This window comes from Pan troglodytes, chromosome 12 (genome assembly GCF_028858775.2).
Source record: "Pan troglodytes isolate AG18354 chromosome 12, NHGRI_mPanTro3-v2.0_pri, whole genome shotgun sequence".
In the NCBI taxonomy this organism is placed as follows: Eukaryota; Metazoa; Chordata; class Mammalia; order Primates; family Hominidae; genus Pan; species Pan troglodytes.
The window spans coordinates 26,060,131-26,075,240 of record NC_072410.2 but is presented as its reverse complement, the minus strand read 5'-3'; the positions used below and the strand labels follow the sequence as shown (position 1 = coordinate 26,075,240).

General features: G+C 44.6%; 1 pseudogene; it reads right to left on the bottom strand.

Annotated features, from left to right (window-relative positions):
• Window positions 1–6,395: 6,395 nt before the first annotated feature.
• LOC100610169 (probable ribosome biogenesis protein RLP24) lies at window positions 6,396–14,666 on the bottom strand (annotated as a pseudogene).
• Between the last annotated feature and the right edge of the window lie 444 nt (window positions 14,667–15,110).

Sequence of the window (15,110 nt, the reverse complement as noted above, 5' to 3'; positions counted from 1 at the left end):
GCTAGTACACACATCTCATTAGCATTTTAATTCTCCACCCGGGGTGTGTTTTTTATTTATTTTTTTGAGACAGAGTCTCGCTCTGTCACCAGGCCGGAGTGCAGTGGCACGATCTCGGCTCACTGCAATCTCTGCCTCCTGGATTCAATCAATTCTCCTGCCTCAGCCTCCCGAGTAGCTGGGACTACAGGCACCTGCCACCACGCCTGGCTAATTTTTGTATTTTTAGTAGAGACGGGATTTCACCATGTTGGCTAGGATGGTCTCAATCTCTTGACCTCGTGATCCATCCACCTTGGCCTCCCAAAGTGCTGGGATTACAGGTGTGAGCCACTGCATCTGGCCTGTGTGTTTTTTAGCATTAAAATGAGCGTAGGTCAGCCCAAGGACACTAATCATGGGTTTCTGTGCTTGCTTGAATTTGGGGATTTCCCTTCTGCTCTCCATCCTCTTTGCTGCAGGATATTCTAACCAGGAGCCTGATGAAGTTTACGCAATTGCCAGTCGGTCAAGTTGGTTCCCCTTTAAGGGAGGCCCCAACCACCCTATCTAACCGACCTCAGTCCGACAGTCAGATCTTTCCATGGTGGAGACACTGCAGATGTGTGTATTGAGAACCACTCTGTGTATTGGGAACAACTCTGCTCAGAACCACCAGCCACGAAAATCATCTTCCACATTTTGCTTTGAGAAGAGATCTGTCCTGGGCATGTTTCTCTCTCTCTCTCTCTCTCTCTCTGAGTGTGTGTGTGTGTGTGTGTATGCGTGTGCACATGCATATTCCCATTAGGAGATTTCAGCCCTCGGATTCACACTCAACAAATACTGGTTGAGCCCCGGCCCTGCACCTGGCATTGAGTTAGGCTGCTTATACAAATTATTTTGTCTTATTCTAAACCAAGCCTGTTATCACCAAAAACTCACACCCTAGACTTCTGGGGAACTGATTTTTAATTAGGCATCACGAGTAACTAATTAATGATCCTCCTGTGTGGTTCTCCAGGAAAGAGGGCAGTAGAGCTGAACTGAGCTTTGCCGGAGTGTGGCTGGGATGGCTGTCCCCTGAGGAGCCCCTCTTCTGAGGCCAGGATATGATGGGTGGGAAGGCAGCCACCTTGGGGGTTGGCAGTCTCTTCCCAGCAAGGGGAAGGCCCCTGGAAGGAGCAGAAAATAATTACTACTTTGCCTTTGCTTCTTTTGATAAATTCCTGCGGGAGTTTGGGCCCATTCATTCATCTGACTTCCAGTTGTCTGTCAAAAGGACTACTGACACCAGGACATGGTGGCATACGCCTGTAATCCCAGCACTTTGGAAGGCTGAGGCAGGAGGAGGGCTTAAGTCCAGGAGACCAGCCTGGGCAACATAGTGAGACCCCATCTCTACAAAAAATTAAAAAACTAACCAGGTGTGGTGGCATATGCCTCTGGTCCCAGCTACTCAGGAGGCTGAGGTGGGAAGATCACTTGAGCCCAGAAGGGCGAGGCTGCAGTGAGCTGTGATTGCACCACTGCACACCAGCCTGGGCAACAGAGCTAGACCCTGTCTCAAAAAAAAAAAAAAAAAAAGGCTGTTGAAGATATAGAAAGAATCCCCTCCAAACTCCTTACTGTTCTTTGCAGAACTACTGTGATTTAAAATGTTTTAAATCTATATAGGTAGGTCCATTTTAATACATACCATTTGAAAGTTTAATATAAAGAGACAGAGCCAGCCCCAGGCAAAATTGGATAATAACTTACTCAAGAATAACCCTCGTTCAGTGTGCAAATTGCCTCCAGAAACCTGACCTCATTTGATCTTCACAGCAGGCTGGAGGGCACTATTACTAGATTCATTTTTCAAATGAAGAAACTGAGGCTTGGCGGCCCCTCTGCCAGGTTCAGGGCCAGACACTGGGTTATGAGAGCCGGGATTCCAGCCTGGGGCTCTTGTTGCTACTGGCCTGTCTCTCCCCTCATCTCTTGGGGTTTTGCCCTCACTTTAGGGATCCACTGCCCTAACTTCTTTGTGTTCAGGCTCTGTGTCCTTGAAACCCTCCACATTCCTCCCAGAAGACCCTGGAAGGAACCAAAAAGGAGCTTTGGCAAACAGGGCTGCTTTAGGTAGTTCAGCAACCCCAGCACAGAGAACACTTGCAGGGCCTGGCCACATCCAGCCAAGGACCTCCCCGATCTCCTCCTCTTCCTCCTCCTCTCCCTCCATTCCTTCCCTTCTCCTCCTTCTCTTCCTCCTCTTAGGATCTCTCCTCCCTCTGCCCTGCTCTGCGGAACCATGTGCTATATGTGCCCACTCCTGGTGAGCTGATCTCTCAGCCCAGTTAAGAAGGCATCTTTCAAACAGTCCCTTGGATAGTGATCCTAGTGATGGGACCGACTTGGGGGAGAGGGGCTGCAAGTTGGCCTTGCTCCTTCCCAAGTCATCCCATGTGAATGGCTGCTTATTCTTCCAGAGGCCAGCCTGGAGTGACACTTTCAATTATTTTTTTCACTTATAGCCCCACTTTGTGTAATCATCATGTTTTGATCCTCTACTATGTGCTATATACAGTACATACATTTTAACGTATTCCCTATAATCACCCTATAAAAGGGAAATTGGGGGTTCAGAGAGGTTAAGTAAATTGCTCAAGTTGCACAGCCACGAGGTGCAGGGCCATTTGAATGCATGTTTCTCTGATTACAGAACCCATTCCTTCCCCTCCATATTCCACTGCCTAATTTCAAAGAGGTTACTAGAGAAAAGATAGAAAATCAAAACCAGAAAGGGGAGGAAAAGCCAAATTCTGTTCAGGAAGGCTAATGTGATTATTGTGAATGAACATTAAACCTGGCTCTAAGCTTCTTGGAAGCAAGAGAAGAAGGGAAGGGGGTGGGGAACACAAAGGACTCCATGCTTCTCTTTATAACATAGAGTTTCTACAGTAGAAGGAAATAACGTGTTTTTCCTTATTTTCAATTCCAAAAGTAATTTCTCATGTGTGATTTTATACAAGGACATTGTGTAACAAAATGGATGTAGGTTTGAATAACCAGGTATATCAAAAGATAGAGAAACAATTGTCCTGTATAATGCACCCTTCATTATGCAGTCATTCAACAAAGACTGAGCACCTGCCACACTGCCTAGACTCAAAACATGTGCAAAAAGATAATAACCTTGCCATGTACTCAACCCCACAATGGAGGTGTGCCCGGAGGCTGCAGGAGCACACAGAAGTGACATGGGGACCCTGCCTGGAAGGGTCCGATGACCTCAGGCAAGGTAACATTTGCCCAAAGTCTTGAAATTTGAGTTGGAATTTACTATTTATCTCCAAGAGGAGAAAAAGCATTCAAGGAAAAGGGAATAAAATGTGCAAAGGCATGAATGCTTGAGGCCTGAGATGTCGCTTATCAGTGGGCAAGTGCAGGACTCCTAGGTGTCAGCCAGCTTGAGGAGGACCTTACAGGGCAGGACAGAATCCAGTTCAGGTTCAGGACTCAAGGAACAGAGGCCAGAGACAGGAGGGGTGCAAAACAGGGAGTCCCAAAGGAGGTGGTTGTAAAATTGAGTGTGGGAGTGGATGTCAAGGCCCTTAATAGGGGCCACTCCAGGGACTATTGCTGGGGAAGAACCGACAGACATGAGAGAGAGACGGGAGGGGGATTCCACTGTGTTAACTCAGGGGATGACCCCATTTACAAGGTGAGTGGGGTGAAGGTGAGCTCAGCTGGAAGCCATGCCAATTTTGTTTGTTTACTGCAAAAATATTTTATTTTATATATCACTAGCTGTGAATTTTTGTCATTAGTTGTTATATAAATGCTGCCTAGTGCCATTAACCAAATGGCATGACCATTTTACGTCCACAATTCACTTCTGTATTGACAGAATTTTCTCTCTTTTTTTTTTTTTTTTTGAGACAGTCTCACTCTGTTGACCAGGCTGGAGTGCAGTGGCGCCATCTCCACTCACTGCAACCTCCACCTCCCAGGTTCAAGGAATTCTCCTGACTCAGCTTCCCTAGTAGCTGGGATTACAAGTGCTCACCACCATGCCCAGCTAATGTTTGTGATTTTAGTAGTGATGCGGTTTTGCCATGTTGGCCAGGCTGGTCTCAAATTCCTGACCTCGTGATCAGCCTGCCTCGGCCTCCCAAAGTGTTGGGATTACAGGCATGAGCCACCGTACCCAGCCTACAAACAGAATTTTCATGATTGATGTAAGTAAACCTGTCAGTGAAGGTTTACCATTGAGGTGCAGTCTAACATCCGTAATATCTGATGTTTTGCAGACAGCAATGTAGGAGAGACTTTTTTTTTGTTTGTTTGTTTGAGACAGAGTCTCCCTCTGTCGCCCAGGCTGGAGTGCAGTGGCTAATCTCGGCTCACTGCAAGGTCCGCCTCCTGGGTTCACGCCATTCTCCTACCTCAGCCTCCTGAGTAGCTGGGACTACAGGCGCCCACCACCACGCCTGGCTAATTTTTTGTATTTCTAGTAGAGACCTGGTTTCACCGTGTTAGCCAGGATGGTCTGGATCTCCTGACCTCGTGATCTGCCCACCTCGGTCTCCCAAAGTGCTGGGATTACAGGCCTGAGCCACCGCGCCCGGCCGGAGAGATGTCTTTTTAATCACCTTTCATTTAAGTGCCCTTATGTAAAAAAATAAATAATTTGGAAGTTCTAAGTCTCCAAAGGACATTTTAAAACGTACATATAGAAATGGTTACAATGGGCTGGGCACGGTGGCTCACGCCTGTAATCCCAGCACTTTGGGAGGCAGAGGCGGGCGGATCACGAGGTCAAGAGATTGAGACCATCCTGGCCAACATGGCGAAACCCCGTCTCCAATCATGGATTTCTGTGCTTGCTTGAATTTGGGGATTTCCCTTCTGCTCTTCATCCTTTGTATTTTTAGTAACTAAAAATACAAAAATTAGCTGGGCGTGGTGGCGCCTGCTTGTAATCCCAGCTACTCGGGAGGCTGAAGCAGGAGAATCACTTGAACCTGGGAAGTGGAGGTTGCAGTGAGCCGAGATCGCACCATTGCACTCCAGCCTGGCAACAAGAGCGAAACTCTGGCCGGACACGGTGGTTTGTGCCTGTAATCCCAGCACTTTGGGAGGCCGAGGCGGGTGGATCACGAGGTCAGGAGATTGAGACCATCCTGGCTAACACGGTGAAACCCCGTCTCTACTAAAAAATACACACACACACAAATTAGCCGGGCGTGGTGGCGGGCGCCTATAGTGCCAGCTACTCAGGAGGCTGAGGCAGGAGAATGGCGTGAACTCGGGAGGCGGAGCTTGCAGTGAGCCGATGGCGCCACCGCACTCCAGCCTGGGAGACAGAGGGAGACTCCGTCAGAAAGAAAGAAAGAGAGAAAGAGAGGAAAAAGAGGAAAGAAAGGAAAAGTTCCAATGGGCCAGACGCAATGGCTCATCTCTGTAATCCTAGCACTTTGGGAGGCTGAGGTGGGTGGATCACCTGACGTCGGGAGTTTGAGACCAGCCTGACCACCATGAAGAAACCCCATCTCTACTAAAAATACAAAAAATTAGCTGGGCGTGGGGGCGCATGCCTGCACTTCCAGCTACTGGGGAGGCTGAGGCAGGAGAATCGCTTGAACCCAGGAGGTGGAGGTTGCAGTGAGCTGATATCACCCCATTGCACTTCAGCCTGGGCAATAAGAGCGAAACTTTGTCTCAATAAATAAATAAACAAATAAATAAATAAATAGAAATAGTTACAATGAAAGCCGGGTGCGGTGGCTCACACCTGTAATACCAGCACTTTGGGAGGCCAAGGCAGGTGGATCACCTAAGGTCAGGAGTTCGAGGCCAGCCTGGCCAACATGGTGAAACCCCGTCTCTACTAAAAATACAAAAATTAGCTGGGCATGGTGGCAGGTGCCTGTAATCCCAGCTACTCCAGAGGCTGAGGCAGGAGAATGACTTGAAACCGGGAGGCAGATGTTGCAGTAAGCTGAGATCGTGTCACTGCCCTCCAGACTGGGCAACAGGGCGAGACTCTGTCTCAAAAAAAAAAAAGAAAAAAAAAGAAAAAAGAAAAAAAGAAATGATTACGAGCCTTTTTTTTTTTTTTTTTTTTTTTTGAGGCAGGGTCTTACTTTGTTGCCCAGGCTGGAGTGCAGTGGCATAATCACAGTTCACTGCAACCTAGACCTCCTGGGCTCAAGGAACCCTCCCACTTCAGCCTCCCCACTCTTGACATCCCCACACCCCCACCCCAAGTAGCTGGGTCTACAGGGGTACACCACCACATCTAGCTAATTAAAAAAATGTTTTGTAGAGAAGGGGGGTCTCAAACTACTAGCCTCAATCAATCCTCCCACCTCAGCTTCCCAAAATGCTGAGATTATAGGCATGAGCCACCATGCCCAGCCTACAGACTTTTAAGAGATATTTTCCATGTCCACAGCCTATTGTAATTGCTGTACCACTTTCTCTTCCAACTGCTTTCCTTTGCCTGCAAGAGGAGCTTGAATAAGATAAATGTTTTGCTTGACTTCTTTGATGTCCTGGATTTTCTGTAGCTCTTTATTTTTCTTCAATCTGTTCATTATACATTTAGCTTGGTGTTTCTTTTTTTTATTATTTTAAGTTCTGGGATACATGTGCAGAATGTGAAGGTTTGTTACATAGGTATGCATGTGCCATGGAGGTTTGCTGCACCCATCAACCCGTCATCTAGGTTTTAAGTCCCTCATGCATTAGGTATTTGTCATAAGGCTCTCCCTCCCCTTGCCCCCCACCCCCTGACAGGCCCCAGTGTGTGATGATGTTCCCTCCCTGTGTCCATGTGTTCTCATTGTTCAACTCCCACTTATGAGTGAGAACATGTGGTGTTTAGTTTTCTGTTCCTGTGTTAGTTTGCAGAGAACGATAACTTCAAGCTTCATCCATGTCCCTGCAAAAGACATGAACTCATTCTTTTTTATGGCTGCCTTTTTTTTTTTTTTTTTTCTGAGACAGAGTCTCGCTCTGTGGCACCCAGGCTGGTGTGCAGTGGTGTGATCTCAGCTCCCCACAACCTCCGCCTCCTGGGTTCAAGCGATTCTCCTGCCTCAGCCTCTTGAGTAGCTAGCATTACAGGTGTATGCCACCACATCCAGCTAATTTTTGTATTTTTAGTAGAGACAGGGTTTCACCATGTTGGCCAGGCTAGTGTCGAGCTCCTGACCTCAGGTGATCCACCCACCTTGGCCTCCCAGAGTGTTGGGATTACAGGCGTGAGCCACCACGTTTGGCCATCTTGGCATTTCTGTTTAATCTCTTCAGCTCTCTTCATTGCATCAGTAGTTTTATTCCACAGGGTTTGCTGGTGTTTGATAGGTTCATTTCTAAGTTTTTCAAACTCAAATGAGTGATCCACTGTAAGCTCTTTACCAGGAATGTTTTAGTCCACTTGACATTGCAAGAATTGCATCTCTTTTAAAGTTTTTATGACATATGGGTTTTCAAAATCTGAACACATTGTAGTTGTTGAGAACAAACATCATGCTGTGGCCAGAGTAGATGAACCCCAAACAGAAATACCACTTTTGATACACATGTTGACTAACCCCCTGCTGATTTTATATTTCAATCAGCAGCATATGAGGATCTGATTACCCCCATCTCTACTAAACCCCGTCTCTACTAAAAATACAAAAATTAGCTGGGCATGGTGGCAGGTGCCTGTAATCCCAGCTACTCAGGAGGCTGAGGCAGGAGAATTGCTTGAACCCATGAGGCAGAGGTTGCAGTGAGCCGAGATGCATCACTGCACTCCAGCCTGGGCGAGAGAGCGAGACTCCATCTCAAAACCACAATGAGGGGGATGAAAAGAGGTTTATTAATGGGTACAAATATACACTTAGAAGAAATAAGACCTGGTGCTCCATAGATCAGTAGGTGATAATGGTTAACATTAGTCAATTTTACATTTCAAAATAACTAGGAGAGAATAATTCAAATGTTCCAAGCATAAAGAACACATAACTATTCAAGGTGATGAATATCCCAATTACCCTGATTTGATTACATGCACAAGGTTTTGCATTCAACTCTCAGATGAGAATGCCTGTACCCATCAGCAGCCACTCTCCATCCCTCTCACACAGGCCCTGGCAACCATGAATCTACTTTCTAGCTCTATGAATTTGCCTATTCTAGACATTTTGTATGAAATGAACCATTTGGCGGGCTGCAGTGGCTCACGCCTGTAATCCCAACTCTTTGGGAGACCCAGGCCGGTGGATCACTTGAGCTCAGGAGTTCAAGACCAGCTTGGGCAACATGCTGAAACTGCATCTGCACAGCAAGTACAAAATTTAGCTGGGCGTGGTGGTGCATGCCTGTAGTCCCAACTACTTGGGGAGCTGAGGCAGGAGGGTTACTTGAGCCCAGGAAGTTGAGGCTGCAGGACTCCAGCCTGGGTGACAAAGTAAGATCCTGTCTCAAATAAAATAAAATAATTAAAAATAAAAATAAAAGGAACTCTACAATATGTAGTCTTTTGTGTCTGGCTTCTTTGATTTACTGTAATTTTTTAAGGCGTATCTATGTTGTAGCACATACCAGTACTTCATTCCTTTTTATGGGTGAATAATATTCCATTGTATGGTTGTTTCATGTTTTGTTTATCTATTCATCAATTGATAAATCTTTGGGTCATTCCCACCTTTTGGGCATTGTGAATAATGCTGCTATAAATATTTGTGTACAGGTTTCTGTGTGAAGACATTTTCAGTTCTGTCCCTGTATACGCCTAGGAGTGGAATTGCTGGGTCACATGGTAGCTTAATGTTGAACTTTTTTAAGAGCTGCAAAGTTGTTTTCCCAAACAGTGACACAATTTTATATTTCAATCAGCAGCATATGAGGATCTGATTACCCCCATATCTTTGTTAACATTTATTATCTTTTTTTTTTTTTTGAAACAGGGTCTCACTCTGTCCCCCAGGCTGAAGTGCAGTGGCGTGATCATGACTATGGTCCACTATAGCCTCAACCTTCCAGGGCTCAGGTGATCCTCCCACCTCAGCCTCCCAAGTAGCTGTGACCACAGGTGCATGCCACCGCACCCAACTAATTTTTGTATTTTTTGTAGAGATGGGGTTTGCTGTGTTGCCCAGGCTGGTCTCAAACTCCTGGGCTCAACCCATCTGCCCACCTGGGTCTCTCAAAGTGTTTGGATTATAGGCACGAGCCATGGCACCCAGCCTTATCTGTCTTTTTTATTTTAGCCATCCTAGTGGATATAAAGTGGTATCTCATTGAGATTTTGATTTGCATTTCTCTGATGATGAATGATGTTGACCATATTTCCATGTGCTTGTTTGGCCATTTAAAAACATTATTATTATTATTTTTAATAGAGATGGCGTTTTGCTGTGTTGCCCAAACTGATCTCGAACTCCTGACCTCAAGCAATCCACCTGCCTCGGCCTCCCAAAGTACAGGCGTGAGCCACCATGCCCAACCCTATTGGCCATTTGTATGTCTTCTTTGGAAAAATCCTATTCAAATACTTTACCTGCTTTTTTTTTTTTTTTTTTGAGATGGAGTTTCACTCTTGTTGTCCAGGCTGGAGCGCAATGGCCCGATCTCGGCTTACCACAACCTCCGCCTCCTGGGTTCTAGCGATTCTCCTGCCTCAGCCTCCCGAGTAGCTGGGATTACAGGCATGCGCCACCACGCCCGACTAATTTTGTATTTTTAGTAGAGACGGGGTTTCTCCATGTTGGTCAGGCTGGTCTGGAATTCCCAATCTCAGGTGATCTGCCTGCCTCAGCCTCCCAAAGTGCTGGGATTACAGGCATGAGCCACTGTGCCCAGCGTTTTTTTTTTTTTTTTTTTTTTTTGAGGTGGAGTCTTGCTCTGTCGCCCAGGCTGGAGTGCAGTGGCGCGATCTCTGCTCACTGCAAGATCTGCCTCCCAGGTTCACGCCATTCTCCTGCCTCAGCCTCCCGAGTAACTGGGACTACAGGCATCCGCCACCACGCCTGGCTAATTTTTTGTATTTTTAGTAGAGATGGGGTTTCACTGTGTTGGCCAGGATTGTCTTGATCTCCTGATCTTGTGATCCGCCTGCCTTGGCCTCCCAAAGTGCTGGGATTACAGGTGTGAGCCACCACGCCTGGCCTTTTTTTTTTTTTTTTTTTTTTAAGAGACAGGATCTTGCTCTGTTGCCCAGGCTGGAGAGCCATGGTACAATCATAGATCGTTGTAGCCTCAAATTCTTGGGCTCAAATGATCCTCCTGCCTCAGCCTCCTGAGTACCTACGACTACAGCCAGGTGGCACCATGCCTGGCTTTTTTTTTTTTTTTTTTGAGATGGAGTTTTGCTCTTGTCACCCAGGCTGGAGTGTAGAGGCCCAATCTCGGCCCACTGCAACCTCCGCCTCCTGGGTTCAAGTGATTCTCCTGCCTCAGCCTCCTGAGTAGCTGGGATTACAGGTGCCTGCCACAACGCCTGGCTAATTTTTTGTATTTTTAGTAGAGACAGGGTTTCGCCATGTTGGGCAGGATGGTCTTGAACTTCTGACCTTGTGATCCACCCACCTCGGCCTCCCAAAGTGCTAGGATTACAGATGTGAGCCACCCGCGCCCGGCCAATTTTTAAAATTTTGTAGAGATGGGGGGTCTCCCTATGTTGTCTAGGCTGGTCTCAAACTCCTGCGGTGTGGTGGTTCATGCTTTGTAATCCTAGCACTTTGGGAGGCAGAGGCAGGAGGATTGCTTGAGGCCAGAAGTTTGACACCAGCCTAGGCAACATAGCAAGACTCAGTCTCAACAACAAAAATAGTAATAACTAAAAAAAAAAAAAAAAAAAAAAAAAAAAAAAAAAGACAATGAAACTAAGGCAGAAAGAGGTTAAATAGTGTGCCTGAGTGGTTAAGCCCAATTCACATTCCTGAGGAAGTACAAATGATCAGTAAACATCTGAAAAGGTGTTCAACTGCCTTAGAGGTCAAGGAGCTGAAATGTAAACACCAACAGCACTAACAGCACTCATTTTTCTTTCATCCAGTGGGGCTAAATTTGCAAAGGTTTGGAGGTGGGGACTGATACTCACATGCCCTACTGGTGGGTGCATGAATTGCTCCAAACTTTGGGAAAGCAATCTGGCAGAATGTAATATTAAAATGTTTAGCACATACACCCTTGACCCTACACCTCAGAAACAAAATCTCTGGAATATAAAGTTATATGTTAGCTCTTATAGAGCTAACATAAATAATTATTTAGATGTCTGTAGTTGCAATAAGCTTTATATGATGGTGTTTAGAAATATCTATAAAGCAAGCCCTGGGGATAATTCTAACACATGCTACAGTTTGGGGATGTAAGCTCAAACTGTCATCCATCTAGTGACTTAAAGTTTGTCTTCTATTCTAAAATATATCAACACACACACATATATGTGCACATGTAAATATATACAAATAAAATATTGTAGTGAAATAAAATACCTTTTTTTGCTTGTTAGTTGGTGTTGAGAAAAGCTCTAGCTCTGTTGCCCAGAATGGAATGCAGTGGAACAATCATGGTTCACTGCAGCATCAAACTCCTGGGCTCAAGTGATCCTCCCGCCTCAGCCTCCTAAGTAGCTGGAACCAAAGATGTGTGCCACCATGCCTGGCTAATTTTTTAAAAAAATATTTTTATAGAAATGGAGTGTCTCAGTGTTGTCCAGGCTCATCTTGAACTCCTGGATTCAAGCCTTCCTCCTACCTTAGCCTCCCAAAGTGCTGGGATTAAAGGCATGAGGCACTATGTCTGGCCTTGAAAGGAATTTTTATTCAGTCTTTTCCAGATGTTTTTGCTTTTTTCTGGTGCTAGTCCTAAGAAAATTAAGAAGTCCTAAGAAAACTCTTCCCAACATGTAAAACTTGCATTCGTTGGTTATTATGGCAACATTCCCTGCACGAGTAATTTTGGTGGTTAGCTTCTGTCTCATCATTTCTAGAAAAAATTTTATTTCTGTCATAACCCCTAATGCTTAGTAAAAAGGCTCTTTCTTTGTATGTTGGTCTTCTTCTTGCAAATTAGACACCCAGTATTAGCTAGTATTTAATTGTTGAGGACCAGCCCTGTACTGTAGAACTCTGGTTTCAGGGCCGCTACTTGCCATGGTAGCTCATGGCTGTGCTCTTTCTTTCTTCCTTGTTCCACTTCACAACATCTCACACAGGACAAAAACAGAGCAGATATGTTCAGATCCTCTGATGTTAATTGAGGCCACTTTGCTTTTTGAGAAATACAAAATTTGGCCCCAAAACATCCATCCAGATTGTATACAGAGTCTATAGTGACCTCTCCAATATGACCTCCTGCTTTAACAGAATCAGTTCAGGTTCTGGATATTTTTACCAAACTCAAGTTAGCTGCAACTGCTCGAGTTTTCATCAATTCAGATATAAAACCATTTACTTTCTTTGATTTCAACAATAAGAATCACAAAACTAGATCTTACATACAAAGTACACCTCACTAAATTGGGGGATTGGTAAATAAATTAAATTAAAAGTGGTTATTATCTATTGCCATTTATATATTTCCTTGTAACCATTTCCAATCTTGGTACCCATCCCTCATCCGATGGTGCTTGGCGCTCCTCTGTGCAAATGTCCTCTCTCCTATTTCCACAAAGGCAAAATGCTGTTTTCTATATTTAGGAATACTATCAACTTGTTGTTACTGTTGCCATTCCTTCATAGTCACCTACTCATATGTACAGTTTCTAAACTAAAATATGGCAAGAAACTTGTCAATGAAGACAATTCCATGTGAAATTTTAGGCGTGTTTCTTTTTCTGCAGAGTAATTGACTGATTCTCAAATTTTACGGGGCTAGTTTAGGCACAGCTCTTCCCTCTGAGATCTTCATTTTCTGAGAAACTAACTCTGAATCTGTGTCCTGATGAGGATCTGCCATCACACATACCACAAAGTGCCACCCGTGTCAATCATGAAAGTCTGCACTCAAACTGACACCCACAATTGACATCACAGCAGAGAAACAAGGACATAGAGCACAAATGAGAGGAAGAGCTGTCTCAGCCATGCAGCCAAATGCTTAGGACCAAATAAGGAATCCACGCCTCACACACTCTGGGTTGGAGAAGATGGGACCGCATTAGACAAGTTGGTTTTTCGTTTGTTTGTTTGTTTGTTTGTGAGATGGACTCTTGCCCTGTTCCCCAGGCTGGAGTGCCCTGGCACGATCTCGGCTCACTGCAACCTCCGCCACCTGGGTTCAAGCAATTCTCCTGCCTTAGCCTCCCAATTGGCTGAGATTACAGGCATCCACCAACACGCCCGGCTAATTTTTTATTTTTATTTCTAGTAGAGACAGGGTTTCACCAGTTGGCCAGGCTGGTCTTGAACTGATGACCTCAGGTGATCCGCCGCTCTCAGCCTTTCAATGTGCTAGGATTACAGGCGTGAGCCACCACACCTGGCCTAGATAAGTACTTTTGAGGGATAAGATGGTAATACCTGAAATATTTGGCTAGAGATGTTCTTTATATTGTTTTTCCTTCCATCTCTCTGCCTGTTACTTGTATCCTAGACTAACAACCAAGGCTCCTTTCGATGGAAATTATTCTACTCTCTTAGCTGTTGCCTCTTTCTGCCTATAGAACATCTTGCACACCACTACCTGACCAGATTTTATAACTCAGCATTCAAGTGAAGCTCCTATCATAGTCCAAACTCTTCCTTATGGTATCCTTGCTTTTCAGTACTAATCTGAGATACTCCTGCTGCTTTTCTTCAGAACAAATAGCTCTTTCAATAAAGCTAATGTCAGGAAACTTGCCATGCAAATAAACACAACATATAAATTGAAACATAATCTATTTTATTTTTTACAATAACAAACCTCTTAAGTGCATTTATGTCCTTAATGAAAGAGTTGTTTGCTTTTCCAAGTTCTGCATTTTCTTTTCTAAATTGTTCCCATTTTCCTTATACTTTCTACAATATTCTCATGATGCTTCATTGTTTCTTTTCGGGCCAGCCTCTCTCTCTTCTCCACTGCCTTTTGAAAAGCTGAGCAGTTGGACCTTGGAAAGATGCTCTACCAGCTCCAGGCACAATGCTGATAGAGGATGCCAATCTGGGATGATGGCACATTTTGTGTGACAGCTAGTACGACAACCTGGTTACTGGCTGCTAGCATTCTCTGCCCATCAGTGGTCTCTAGATAGTGCACTGTGTACGTCAGCAGCAATAGAGTGGCTCCTCTAATCCGTTATCTTTTCTGCAGTCCCTGTGCACCAAGAGTATCATTACTAGTTAGTTCTAAAGCTCCTCACTGAGTAATGGCAGTGTGCTGCCCACTGATAGTTTGGTAAGCTGGAGCTTGTACCATCACTGCAACAATAGCAGATGACACTGCTTTCTCATCTTCATACTTTTCTCTAATTCCTGGCTTTCCAGGTGCATGGAAGGATACACTACTCAATATTATCCTGTTGGAAATGCTCTTGGACAGTATCTGTCTTACCTGTTAAGAATCAGATATCCAAGAACTGTATTCTGAGAATCTTTAACCTTTATACTTATGAAGATGTGAGTTGCAGAAAAACACTTCTTAAATCTTTGGTAGAATTCTTCTGGACCACTCTCGATATAAGAAGCTTTCCTGAATGACTCCAGCTCTGTGGAAACCATGTCGATCCTCCATGCATGATGCTACAAAAAAAATCACAGAAATTTGTCTTTATCATCCTTTTTTATTCTTACAGGCTTCTTCCTTCCTATTAAAGTGATTGTTTTATTAATAGGATTAGGGAAATGTAGTGTTCTCTCTGAATGTTTCCCAAATATGTTTGGAAATAAACTACAGGTGAGGGAAGAGACTCACAAGGGAATTCCAAGTGGCTGGGATTAAAGAATGGGTGAGTGAATAAATGATCTGTTTCCAAGATTGGATTAAAAGAAAAAATTGCCACTGATCTCTTTTCCACATTGTGATTATATTGCCCTCTTCTCTCAGTTGTCTCTAGATTTTCTGCCTATCTCCCAGATTATTCTGCCTATCTCCCAGAAAATTCAGAAAGAAAGATATTTTCTTTCTGAAATTTTCAAGTAATAAAATAATGAATTTAAGCTCCC